This window comes from Myxocyprinus asiaticus, chromosome 30 (genome assembly GCF_019703515.2).
Source record: "Myxocyprinus asiaticus isolate MX2 ecotype Aquarium Trade chromosome 30, UBuf_Myxa_2, whole genome shotgun sequence".
Classification (NCBI taxonomy): domain Eukaryota; kingdom Metazoa; phylum Chordata; class Actinopteri; order Cypriniformes; family Catostomidae; genus Myxocyprinus; species Myxocyprinus asiaticus.
Genome location: NC_059373.1, coordinates 19,349,304 through 19,363,358, shown reverse-complemented (window position 1 = coordinate 19,363,358; position 14,055 = coordinate 19,349,304). Strand labels below are relative to the sequence as shown.

General features: G+C 39.5%; 1 protein-coding gene across 1 annotated transcript in view; it reads left to right on the top strand.

Annotated features, from left to right (window-relative positions):
• The first annotated feature begins 2,725 nt into the window (after positions 1 to 2,725).
• Positions 2,726 to 14,055, top strand: part of gatad2b (GATA zinc finger domain containing 2B) — an 84,668-nt gene continuing 73,338 nt past the window's right edge. The window contains exon 1 of the mRNA XM_051664300.1: positions 2,726 to 3,314. The gene's annotated coding sequence lies outside the window, so the exon portion shown is untranslated. The remainder of the gene's footprint in view (positions 3,315 to 14,055) is intronic.

Below are 14,055 nucleotides of genomic sequence, written 5' to 3'. Positions count from 1 at the left end.
TCACAGAGTTGTCCCGGAGCCACTCCTTTGTTATCTTGGCTGTGTTCTTCGCCCCAGTCGGAGGTCCAGAGCGCTCTGGAGCAGATTTTCATCAAGGATGTCTCTGTACATTGCTGCATTCATCTTTCCCTCGATCCTGACTAGTCTCCCAGTTCCTGCCACTGAAAAACATCCCCACAGCATGATGCTGCCACCACCATGCTTCACTGTAGGGATGGTATTGGCCAGGTGATGAGCGGTGCCTGGTTTCCTCCAGACATGCTGCTTGCCATTCAGGCCAAAGAGTTCAATCTTTGTTTCTCATGGTCTGAGAGTCCTTCAGGTGCCCTTTGGCAAACTCCAGGCCGGCTGTCATGTGCCTTTTACTGAGGAGTGGCTTCCGTCTGGCCACTCTACCATACAGGTCTGATTGGTGGAGTGCTGCAGAGATGGTTGTTCTTCTGGAAGGTTCTCCTCTCTCCACAGAGAAATGCTGGAGCTCTGTCAGAGTGACCATCGGGCTCTTGGTCACCTCCCTGACTAAGGCCCTTCTCCCCTGATCACTCAGTTTGGCCAGGTGGCCAGCTCTAGGAAGAGTCATGGTGGTTCCAAACTTCTTCCATTTACGGATGATGGAGGCCACTGTGCTCATTGGGACCTTCAATGCTGCAGAAATTTTTCTGTACCCTTCCCCAGATCTGTGCCTCGATACAATCCTGTCTCGGAGGTCTACAGACAATTCCTTGGACTTCATGGCTTGGTTTGTGCTCTGACATGCCCTGTTAACTGTGGGACCTTATATAGACAGGTGTGTGCCTTTCCAAATCATGTCCAATCAACTGAATTTACCACAGGTGGACTCCAATCAAGTTGTAGAAACATCTCAAGGATGATCAGTGGAAACAGGATGCACCTGAGCTCAATTTTGAGTGTCATGGCAAAGGCTGTGAATACTTATGTACTTGGGATTTTAGTTTTTTTTTTTTTTTTTTTTATAAATGTGCAAAGCTTTCAAACAAACTTCTTTCATGTTGTCATTATGGGGTATTGTTTGTAGAATTTTGAGGAAAATAATGAATTTAATCAATTTTGGAATAAGGCTGTAACATAACAAAATGTGGAAAAAGTGAAGCGATGTGAATACTTTCCGGATGCACTGTAGGTGCTGTCATAAATACTTTTGAGACAGCAAGATGCCTTTTTGAGTAACAAATTAAGATAATGCTCATTCAAAATGACCACTTCAGAAAAGGGTTAACCTTTTTCTGTTATTATCAGTCACATATGGCATTTCATTCCATATTCAGTTTTCTAAACAAATGAATCTCCATTGTGATTGGATCAGTCAGTGTGAGCCCACTTTGATTTTATTTTTAGAACAAATCTATTCCCCACTTAAGAAAAACAGTGTGTTTTATGGGGGCCTTTAGCCCCTGCAACAGGGGGGCTTTTATTATCCTTATTTATTATCCTTTCACCTATTGGACAGTTATTGAAAAACATTTGATTTAATCGCCTAGGATAAAAGTGAAAATGACAAATAAGTGTTCTTTATCAAAATCAATTATTATTAAATTGACATTTTCAGGGATTCTCCTTAGCTACATAAAATTGCAATATTTAAACAATTATTAAATAGTAGAACAAATTACATTTAAAATCAAATTTTATACATTGTCGCAATGATCTCATAGAATCAGGAATATTTTAGTGCATAGTGACGAACAGGTGTTAAGGAATGTACTGTTGGAATTTGTTTTTTCTGTCTAGTGTTTTGAGAGAAAATAGAATCAAAAGTGCCTTTTACCCCTGAGGGCCTTTAGCCTCGTTGTACCGTATACATACAACTCAATATAAGTTTGTATATCAGAGTAAGCCATTTGACTGTGATGTAATGCTATACAAAGTAGCTCAGACCCTTATGATAGGTGTAGACAGTAAAGTTATTAATGCATCATGTGACCCCATGTTGCAGTGACTCTCTTAGCTACTTTTTACGTTTTAAATCTACCGTAAGCAACACAAACCACCGCTAGAGGTCTCAACTCCAGTGTTGACAAACAATAAAAGAGTTCTTTGCGAACATCAGTACATAACTGATGTTCAGATAAAACGCTTTGCGGGTTTATGGTGGACAAATGTTGCGATTTGTCAGGTCAGTCATCTTCTAAAAAGACAGTTCCAGTTAACCATAGAACAGCTTCCCATGCGACTGACGGGACAAAGCCGTTTCGGTCCCGTATACCCCAGTACAGTACTGTACAGTAACAGTATTTGACTAGCGAGATACATACAGTATAAAAACCGTGACTGTAAACAACACTCGGGATCACCGCTGAATGAAAAAAGCCGAAACCAAATAAACACTGCATATAGAAATAATCTGACTGAATCTTATTTTCCTGCAGGCGCACTTGCTAACGATAACCAACAATTATATCTTTGTCCGATCTTTAGTAACACAGAGTTTCATACTTTTGCTGCATTTAGTATTCGGGGGTGCAACAATGCATGCCGATTTTCTGGTGTAAGTAGGTCAAGGGAGAATAGTATTGTTCAGTGTGTCACTGCCCGATCAGTTTGTCGTGTAAGAAAGAATAAATAAAAGCAAGCAAACGAAAGGGGAAAAAGCCAAAAATAGTTTTTTTTTTTTTTTGACAAGCACTCCAAATTAGGTATGTCATGCTACCGAAAACAACTGAGCAGATTCGGATATCTCCTTTAAATGCGCATCTTTTAATTATTATGAATATTAATTTTCTAACACTTGCCGGTTCAGACAATAGCATATCAAATTTCGCAGGAATCACTCATGTCCACCTATGCGGCCTGAAATAAAAAATAAAAGAATCACATATCTGATACTGTTTTGGTGTTCTGTAAGTTTTAGGCACGATCGAAGAATGTCAAAACGCTCGCGATCACAATGTTCCTCAAAATGCTCCAGTCGATCGCTCCTGAAGACCTGAAGAGGGAGTTAATATGGCTGTCCACAATTTATCTGTCAGTGTAGTAGTAAGTTCTCCTTGTGCTGCCGACACGACGCGCTGCATAACAACCCATTTAGTTCCCATCATTTCAGAGCTTCTTGTCCCCTCCCCTCCAGACACAGACAACAACATACACCTTAATAAGGGCGCGTCTCCGACACAGCCGCCGACCAATAACCCGTATGTCTGGGCAGAGACCAAGGGGATGAGCGCTCGCCGAGGCCCAATCAGCGCTTTTTTGTTGCCTGCCGGTGCCCGGGACTGGTTGTGAGGAGCTACAGCAGCGCTTCAGGATCGGAGAGTAAACCCGGAGCCAGAGGAACCTGAAGGGGAAAGGCGAGTCAGGTGAGTCCGGGGGTTCGAATGAGGCCTAGCCGGTATCAGAGCGGATTAGAATTTACACGCGAAATGATTTACAAGCACGAATGATGCGTCAGTTGATGCAACGGAATGGGGTAAACGAGTAAAAGCGATCACCGACGCACGCTTTTGAGGAGCCAGACAATAGCATAGCAGCATTTGCGTGGAAAGCAAAGCGCTTCTAACATGCAGCAGTTCAAAGTGACTGGCTAATACTATTAAAATGATCTCGGGATTGCTCTGTTGCGTGTCGTAAACCGAGCGGCTCGCTTTTCTACGGAAAAGCCGTTATGTTTAGGAAGCAACTTTAAGAAGTTAGGTGGTTTATATGTGTGAAATGGGTTTCATTGTTTCATCTGGTGTCTCTAGGGGTTAACCCAGATTGGCGGAGAAAGCCTCGCGTCCTCCCGGCTGTGGCTACAGTAGCAGCGGCTCAGAGACAATGAAAGATCATAACAAATTCACTCTTACTGCGCCATCTAAATCAATCTACGGGACATATTCAAGCAATATCAGCTCAAACGTGCTGTTTGGTGTCTGTTTTGAGGGAGCGGATTTTCTCTGAATTGTGTTCAGGACACACGGTGGTGCACGGTGAGCCTTGATGGCTGTATAATTAAAAAAAAAAAAAAGAAAAAATCTCGAAATGCATCAGCCATTTACGTAAGTGAGGACGTTCTCTCAACTTGCTCCATATGCACGCAAATGGCTGCCCAACACTTGACAGACGTGAGAGTGAAATCTAATTCCAGCGTGAATGCAGGTATTGATCCAAGCCAACAGGGAGTCACTGATAATCGGGGGGAGATGACGTTTAGAAAGAAACTCTGATCAATGATATATGCTGTTTGTTATTCGTGCTCTACAGACACGTCCAAAGTGAGACCGTGCTTAATTTATAGGCTTTGTATAGTCAGCGGCTTACTATAGTAGTCTGATTTGCAGAGATTGGCCCCTCAAGGATTTGTAATATGCTTTCAGGAGCCAAATAATAGAAGTTTATGGAGAGATCCGTATTTTTTTTTTCTTCATTCTTTTTTGACACGTTATCATTTTCTTTATAGTGTACAACATATCACATTAAAAGTTAGTTTGAAATAATTTTAAGTAAAAAAATTAACTTGCCACAGATTTCAAGGTCCTCCATCTTTCCACTATATGAACAAATTTCACTAATCAGTTTTATCATTTGCACATATTACACAGAGTTTACTGAGCATCGAAATGCTTAGGATGAGGCTCAGATTGGGCAAAAACAAGACGCAGATGAAAAATGTAAACACAAAGGTAATATAAAGTATAGAGTAAAAATCTGTATATAAATGAAAAAATATAAAAGTTATAAAATGAATAAAATCTAATGCATATGAAGAACAGTAAATGAACTCCAAAGGTGGAAGGCATAATATGCAATAAACAAATAGACAGTGCAGTAAAGTGATGTGCTGTGTGGTAGTAGAGCAATGACAAATAACCAGTTAAACAGTAGAAACAGTAATAGTAGGTGTGCAGTGGCCACCCCACCCAAAAAGTTATAATTTTAAAGGAATATTCTGGGTTCAATATAAGTTAAGCTCAATAAACAGCATTTGTGGCATTATGTTGATTACCACAAAAATAGTTCATTCTTCTCTTAAAACTTGTGTGTTGTTTGAGCTGTAAAGTTTTTTTTTAAACTATCGTTTTTAATAATCGCCTTAGGGTTTACAGCAGTATGTCGTCATGGGAACAAAGTTGTAAAATTGGAAATAACTTTACACAGAAAAGGTTACTTCCCGATTTTATCACACTAATATCATGGTAGTACGCATATGTTTACATCTTGTGGCTATACTTTTGAAACATTGAATACTTTAACATTTACAGATTGGCCTCATTCACTTTCATTGTAAGTGTCTCACTGTAACCTAGATTTGTGCTTTTTTTAAGAAAAGGAGGGACAGGTCGAAATAAATGTTTATGATAATCAACATTGTGCCACAATAGTGTGGATTAAGCTTAACTTGTATTGAACCTGGAATATTACTTTAAATGCAATGAATTACTTAAGAATCTCACACACATTCTTATGTACTCTTATGCAATATTTTGTATAGTATGTAAAAGTGTCAGAGAAAAGGCTCTCCACCCACTGTGATCAGAAGTCATGGAACATGTACTTCTTGTGGAATGACCCTGTTCAAATCATACTAATGTCTCATGTAGTAATTTGTGTAAACAACTTATAAAACAAAATATTTTTTAGCAAGTGGCACATCTGATAAGGGCCAGTTGGACTATTTTCTGCTAATTTTGAAAAAGGCTGCTGCATACTGTGAGGGGCACCCCACTAGTATTACATCCTCAAGAGGGGTCCAAACAATGTTCTTATTGACTGTTTTGCTCAAAGGCATTTTGTGTGGACTGTTCCCTCCCTCCTCTCCCTCAGGCGGAAGACACTTGGCAGCATGGTATTTATTTTTCTACCTTTTTTAGGCTATTCGTCAAGCTTGTGGCCATCGCTTGTGAAAGGATTTTATGCAGTTTGTTCTCTTTAATTTCCATGGTGAATGAGCGCCTTATTGCTAGTGACTGTCTGGTCTCGTTAAGCCTACAAAACCTGTGAAGTGTGGTGCCAAGTGATAAGATGGAGCTGAGCAAAGACTCTGAGCTCAAGTTATCAATGGAGATTTCATCATAGATCTGTCACGGTTTAGAAGTACCTGTTCAAGTACTGCTTATACCTGCATCACACCAGATCTTATAGTGCTACAAGTGCTTCACCACACCATTGACATTCTTATGCTAAATACACCACTATAAGTCTAGGTCGTATTGTGTAATGAAAAGATGAAAATTGTCATGGTTTACTCACTCTCATTTAGCTAAATCCAAGTTGACATTTGTTTTTTTTTTGTTTTTTATATGAAGGAAACAAAATGTAAGGGACTGACAGCCTCAGTCACCATTCACTTTCATTGTAAAGAAATATTGATGCAATGAAATTCAATGGTGACTGGGGCCAAAATTCTGGCTAACATCTCTTTTTGTGTTTCATGGAAGAAAGTCATATGGGCTTGGAATAACATGAAGGTGAGTAAATGATGACAGAATGATTTTTAAGTGCAGAATAGCTATTGACATTATACCTAAATACAAGACTGTTAAACAGTTCCTTAACTTTTCTCTGGCTCCTCTGTTCAAATGTGGGTTTGTCTGGAAGACCAGTTCACACTTTGCCACTGAAAGCTGAAAGAGATATTTGAAGTGGAAATCACATTTAGAACTGGATATTGACTCTTGGATCAGAAAGAGTAGTCAAGTTGGCTGAGTTTCAGGCCTGCTGAATGGTCAGAAAAGGTAGTGTTTAGAATTAGCAGTGCCCCCTTGGCAAACGTTTTGAGTAGACACAACAAGATGACTTGCTCTGTAAACATATGATGTGAGATTTATGGCAGTGCAAAATGATGATGTAGACCAAAGTTGTCCTAGTTTTGTAAAACAAACCCTCACTGCGACAGTTCCGAGACACGAGAGGTGAGCACTGACACTCGCATGTCCTCCCATTGATCTCTTAACCTTCAACGCACCTTCAGTGCCTATGCGGTTGTTTTAAAGCCAGTCAGAATGGCTCTTTATTTCCGCCATGTTTGCATCCAGCAGATTCTTGGTTTTTTGTGATAGTGGGTTTAAAAAAAGACCCTCAGGACCGAGCTGTCAGGTCCAAAAAGTTTGATTCATTGACTCTTGGGGAAGCTAGGGGCTGCTGCTGCTCTCTCTTTCAAAGATAAGGCTTATGGGTCTAGGAAACAATATGACCACATGTCTTTCTGCTTTATAAAGCAGAGTGACGGACAACATCATTACCTCAGACCTTCCCACTGACATCATTGTAAAATGCATTAGCCCCTCAAATACTCACAGGAATGCTATCTGTTTTGGGGCTTATGTTTGGGATACAAATGGCCGTAATATAGATCATACAAGTTTTTAATGATTAATACTCATAATTATGAAAAAAAATTTCATGTTCATCATTCATTCAGTATTTCAACTGAAGTTTCCAACTATTTCCTTTTGGTTACATTTGTGATCAAGTGGTGTTCATACTAGTTATTTCTCATTTGTCTTTGATAATTGATCAGTTTGTATACTAAGGAAGTATACTTCTCTTCTCATTTGCTGTTAAGAGCGTATCCGATTGATACCTACTTAAAATCAGTGCTCTTTTCATGGCCCATAGTTAGGTAAAAAATAAGACCTGAATGCCTTATGTTTTGATAAGAATGAAATCAATGTAATTACCTCTTAATCAGAAAAATTTGGTTTATTTAAAAATCCTCAGTGAAAATCCTTTGAGGGGAAAATGTCTTGTCAGTTGCTGGTACATGCTACTAATTGATATGTATGATGTTAATGAATGCTTGTGAAGCGATAAATCTAGAGCAGCAAATGAAGACTAGTATCAATTAAGTGTAATGTAGTCAAACTGTTTCTGGGCCTTTTTGGGCTTCATACCACTCTGTCCATTTTCACTAATAGTGAACCAAATGAGTACCGTTAAGCCATAATAAACAATTTGGAAACCAGTACTATTGTAGGTGTCAACTTCAAACTTTAATTTGAGAATAGTTATTCCTCTCAAAGTCGTCAAACAGATTTTGCAAATAGGCCTATACTATGCTATGTTTTTAGAAGTAGGCCTTAGGGCTGGGTGGTTTTTCAGATTTTTCTAATTAATTCCAATTTGCATTTTGACACACACAAAAAAAAATGTAATCGAGATTTAGCAAAAAATATTGCAAACGTTATAGTTAGATACATTTAAATCCACCAAAGGCTGAATAAGGAAGAGAAAAAGAATTCATAGCGCTTGTCTTAATGCCGCTCCCGATTTGATTAGCTGTGCGTGTGTGGCACGCTCCAAATGAACGTGACAGATGAACAACATGGAGACAGATATAAAAGACAGCGGTAATATTCCCCATATGATTGTACACAGTAGGGCTGCAACTAATGATTATTTTGATAATCGATTAATCTAACAATTTTTAGAACGATTATTCGACTATAGTTTATTAATCAACTATTGTTGATTAATCGATAATCGTTGAATATTGCCGATTATTCAGCTTGTGCCTGACTTAAAAGGTTGTATTAAATGTGCTTTCTAACAATAGAGGACAAATGATCTTTTTCACTGAATTAAAGGGAAAATAATTTTTAAGTTTAATCCAGTAAAGAAATTCACTGCAAAAAAAATGATTTTAAGTGATTGTCTTGTTTTCCATTTAAAATAGTCTAAAAATCCTTAAAACAAGATACATTTACTTGAGAAGCAAAATATAAGATATTTAGGCTTGCTTTAAGAGAATGTATCTTAAATAAGTGTATTTTTTCAATTGGTTATACTTAAATATACTTATTCAAGATCTATTCTCTAAAAGCAAGTCTAAATATCTTATATGCTGCTTCTCAGGTGAATGCATATATTTTTTTTAAAGGATTTTTAGATATTTTTAAATATTTGTATTTTTAATATTATATTCAACATTTCAGAATTTTTTTCTTCAACAGTATAGCTGCTAAAGTATTTTGTTGCAATGTTTGATGGGGCGAAGACTATCCTCTCTCACCTTTCTGTTCACTTCAATCCATCTTTAACCCACAAAAAAAACTCTTATTATTATTAATAAATAAATTATTAATGAATTATGAGTAAAGTCTTACTAAAGCTGCGTATTGCCAATTTTCTTCACGATAAGAAATGCACAGTGACATATATTATGATTCAATAAGTCGCGAGCCATCACATTATAATCTAGCTGCATTAAGCGTGCGCGCTCGGAATGAGTTTCCCCCACGACAGAGTGTGCCTCAGCCGGGTGCAGTTTCAGTCTCTTCCCCCTTAGATCGGGACATTCGCGCAACTCGTAGAAGAGGCGCTGACCGCACAGAGAAATGCCAGTTTCGAAGTTTGTAGTTATTTACATGATCTGCTTCTGTGTTATTTTAACTTTAATAAATCTATAAAGCATTAAATATAACTGCATTTAAGATGTAACACCGCAATGTTTCCTTTAAAGACTCTCGACATGCAAGTTTTGCTCCAGCTCCACTTATTCAACAACGAGAGTGCTTCTGTATTTACTTATTTTGCATTTTTGCATAAGTCCCTCATACTTTGCGATCTACATCACCTGAAGCTGTGAAAATTTTGAGTTCATCTGGAATGTGAACTGTGTAATTCTTCCTCTCCTCAGTCAGGTGTGAACTGCAGTGCTTCTCTTGCATGGCATCATTAATTTAATGTGATCTCATGTTACGTTAAATGAGATCAAACGACTATTCGACAACGAAAATTTTTGTCGTCAATTTTTTTTATTGTCGACATTGTCTATAACGTTGACTAATCGTTTCAGTCCTAGTACACAGTGTGATTGTAGCTCAGCTTCGTCCATCATGCAGACATACACCGGCTTATGACCATAACTGGCCTCGGCATGTGCATGTTGATGAACGGTCTCTTTTTCTTTTTACCCATGACCGTTATTGCGCTTCATTTCAAATCATGGAGAGGCTATATATGGGAGAATCAAACATCCGGTGCTCCTTTTGCCATGATGATTCAGGTAGATTGCAAATTATTAATGGTTGGTGCATTTGTAAATTTTTCTTGCACACCTTTGTTTCCTATATTGAAAAGAACTTGAATTTTTCTAACCAGGTTGCCTTGCATTCTAATAAAGAACATACAAATTGAATCATGTTGGAGTACATTTAAAAGGCCCTAGTAGGCCTGTCCTAAACCCTTTGGGGGTCGTCGGTTGCATGGGGACCTTTGACTCCTTAGCTTCTCCATTCAGTTCTGTCAGTTGCTGATTAATTATTCTCCACCAATTTATTTGTGATCTTAGTTGAGCACAGTGAGATGGTGAAGAGAGGGACTGTTTCTGTCGACTGTAATGCATTGCGTGTATGTTTGTGTGCTAGTCTTTAACACCTGAATGGGGAGGCTGCATTCTGCGGGCCTCCTGCTAGGCTTATTGAACCCCATGCAAAAACAATCAGCCCAGATGAATGACTTCCTGTGAAGTTTAATTAGAGGGCCTCCCTGATGCTTTTGCTGGATAAACAGCAGCAAGAAACGACATGACAGGCCTCTTAAGTTGATTCTTGAAGAATGTGTATATGCAAAGAGTGATTATTCCAACTGGAAACTTGCACAGTTGCACATGAAAGTAGGCACGAATAATATTGGGATGTACGGGGGTATTTAAACCTGGTCACTTTATGCGTTTTACTGATCAGATAGCGATCGTTGCAAAACTATGTGTAAATGCCCTCCGAAACGAATAGCAACTCGACTAAGGTATACTTCATCTTTACGCGTGCCATTACGTCTAATGGTCGACCGATTTATCTGCCTCTGCGATATATCGGCTGATATTCGGAATGTTTTAATTATCGCTATTGGCTGAGAAATTTTCCCCTTTGGCCGATTTGTTTCTTGAGTGTGCTGAGAATCGCCTGCTTTCATGTGAAGCGACTGAGACATGTAACTACCAGTCATGGTTCATTTTGTTGGTATGTGCCATCGTGTTACTACAAAAATAGAACGGTGTGCAACATAGTCTCATTTAAACGGTCCGAATATCAGAGCCGCGGCAGACGCGTTAGAGCTCATAATGTTAAAGTGCTAGCCTGTTTCATTCTCCCTCTCTCTTCTCAGCAGTTCCCTGTAACTTTTAACTGTCTTGTCTAATGATAAAAAGGCAAATATCAATAAAACTTATATCATATACTGTCTGCAAATCTGCGCATAGCTCATTTAAACATATGTAATAAACCAACCTCACACAACTTCAGCAGATCCAGCATCCTGTGGAATGCTCAAATCTTCCTCTGAAGCATGTATTCTATCAGTCTCTCCTCAACAGTTCCCTGTAACTTTTTTTTTTTTTTCTCCCCTTTTCCTCCCCAATTTTGAATGCCCAATTCCCAATGCACTCTGAGTTCTCGTGGTGGCGTAGTGACGCCTCAGTCCGGGTGGCGGAGTACGAATCTCAGTTGCCTCTGCGTCTGAGACCGTCAACCCACGCATCTTATCACGTGGCTTGTTGAGTGCGTTACCGCGGAGACATAGCGCATGTGGAGGCTTCACGCCATCCACCACGGTATCAACGCACAACTCACCATGTGCCCCACCGAGAGCGAACCACATTATAGTGACAATGAGGAGGTTACCCCATGTGACTCTACCCTCCCTAGCATCCGGGCCAGTTTGGTTGCTTAGGAGACCTGGCTGGAGTCATTCAGCACGCCCTGGATTTGAACTCGCCGACTCCAGGTGGTAGTCAACGTCTTTACTCACTGAGCTACCCAGGCCACTCCCTGTAACTTTTCTAATGATATAAGGCAAATATCAATAAAACTTCTATCATATACTTTCTGCAAATTTGCAGACATCTCGTTTAAACAGATGCAATTCACAAACCACACAAAAATCAGCGTTTTCTTCTGTCGAGTGCTAATCAAATATCTTCCTCTGAAGCGTGTATTCTATCAGCCAGAATCAAAACTTCAGGATGAAAAGTTCCTCCGATTCACAAATCATGACGGTCAGTCCGTGACAATCCAAGCAGGTGATCCATGCCGTTTAAACTGTCAGGAGATTGCTGCTCAAGCGTTTCACGTGCGCTATAAGTAAATGTCTTATTCACTATGCACTGTATGTGCAATTGGTTTGATTCTGTATTTTTTGAGAAAATGCAATTGCTAGCGTGGACATGCCATCCATGGTTGCTGGACTACTGTGTGTACTGTTATTTCCTTCCTAATGTATTGGCAATTTCTTCATGTGCAAATATATTACTAAAATTTGATGACTAAACAAAAACCATAAGAAACTGCTATCTACCATTTTAAATACAATATTTTTTTTTTAAGTTTAGTGTGAAATTGAGTAAATATAGTGCTAAAGAAGAGTTTATTCATTTTTTTAGCAGTTGTATGTTTGTTATTTACTATATTTGTGTGATTTATCGGCATTTTATCGGCCATCCCGCTCTCTGGATATCGGCATCAGCCATTAAAAAAAACGTATATCGGTGGGGCCTGTGTAGCTCAGCGGGTAAAGACGCTGACTACCACCCCTGGAGTCACGAGTTCGAATACAGGGCGTGCTGAGTGACTCCGGCCAGGTCTCCTAAGTAACCTCCTCATGGTCGCTATAATATGGTTCTCGCTCTCGGTGGGGCACGTGGTGAGTTGTGCATGGATGCCGCGGAGAATAACGTGAAGCCTCCACATGTGCTATGTCTCTGCGGCAACGCGCTCAACAAGCCACATGATAAGATGTGTGGATTGACTGTCTTAGATGCGGAGGCAACTGAGATTCGTCCTCCACCACCCAGATTGAGGCGAGTCACTACGTCACCACGAGGACTTAGTGTGCATTGGGAATTGGCCATTCCAAATTGGGGAGAAAGAAAAAAAAAACATATCAGTCGATCACTTTGCACACAGCCAAGCATTCTAGACTTTCAAAGTATACTTGCTATGTTTACATGCACTAAAGAAAACTACTCTGGAATATCTGGAAATAAAGCGAAGCAACAGAGAATAAAATTGCGACGTTTATCTCAGATGCCATGTTCTGTTATATACACAGGCGTTGTAGGAAAATTACGTTGCCGTGGTGAAGCTGTTTAATGATTGAGCCGCATATATACGGGAGTAGGGATGCTAATGGTTAATCAAAAATCGATTAATTGTCTTTAATAATTTGATCGATTAAGCTTATCGATTGTCGATTAATTAATTTCAGGTCAGATTCTTTCAGTAATCATGCAAGCAGATGTCAATAAGGCTGTCTATACTGTCACCCGCTGCTAGAGGGTACTTGCACGCTGCATGTTATGTCTTATCCAAATCACAGGAGAAGATGCACAGATCAGAAATGAAGCAGACTCGATGGCTGTTTCTCGTTTGGAAGGCTGCGTCCTCCGGGCGTCGCATTTGTCGGCCGCATACATCATCAAGGCCGTCTCATTTCAGAAAAGCGAATAGGACACTTTGAATGCAGCCTTCGAATGCGACTGTCTTTCACGGGAATTCGGAGGATGCATTAGGTGTATCCTTCGTGGGCACTCACAACCCACAATTCTTTGCTTCACGAAAATGTCGTAAAAAAAAAAATGATGCCAATTTGCCCGTAAATATGATGTTCAAACACAAGTAATGTTAATAATAAAGTTGAAGTACCTCAGTAGATGGGTGCAGAGTATATAATGTCTAATTATATTAATGTGTATTTAAAATAATGTATTACAGACTAAAAGTACACCTGTAAAATCTATTTTCTTTTCTCTTTACATCATTATAACTCTCTTAAAATTTACCTCATACATTCCCTTCCAAAGGGACTTTGTTCCCTTCTCACTCAAAGCGCTCGCGCTTGTTAAAGAGTGGTGTGCTGTCATAGCAACCATGTTACGTTCCGTTTCCGTTTGTCCTATGAAGGCCGTCTCGTTTAAACGAGGCTTGTTTAAAGGAGGACGCTCAGTATACTGCAGCCTTCAAAGGACATGTCCTACCTAGCACGCAGCCTTCGAAACGAGACACAGCTAAAGTAAACAATGTAGGAGCATTTCTATTGATCATTAATGTTTTCTGCACACACCGTGATAGTGTGTTAAAGTACAACATGACAACAAGCACTGTTGATCTCCTTGTTTCATCCCAA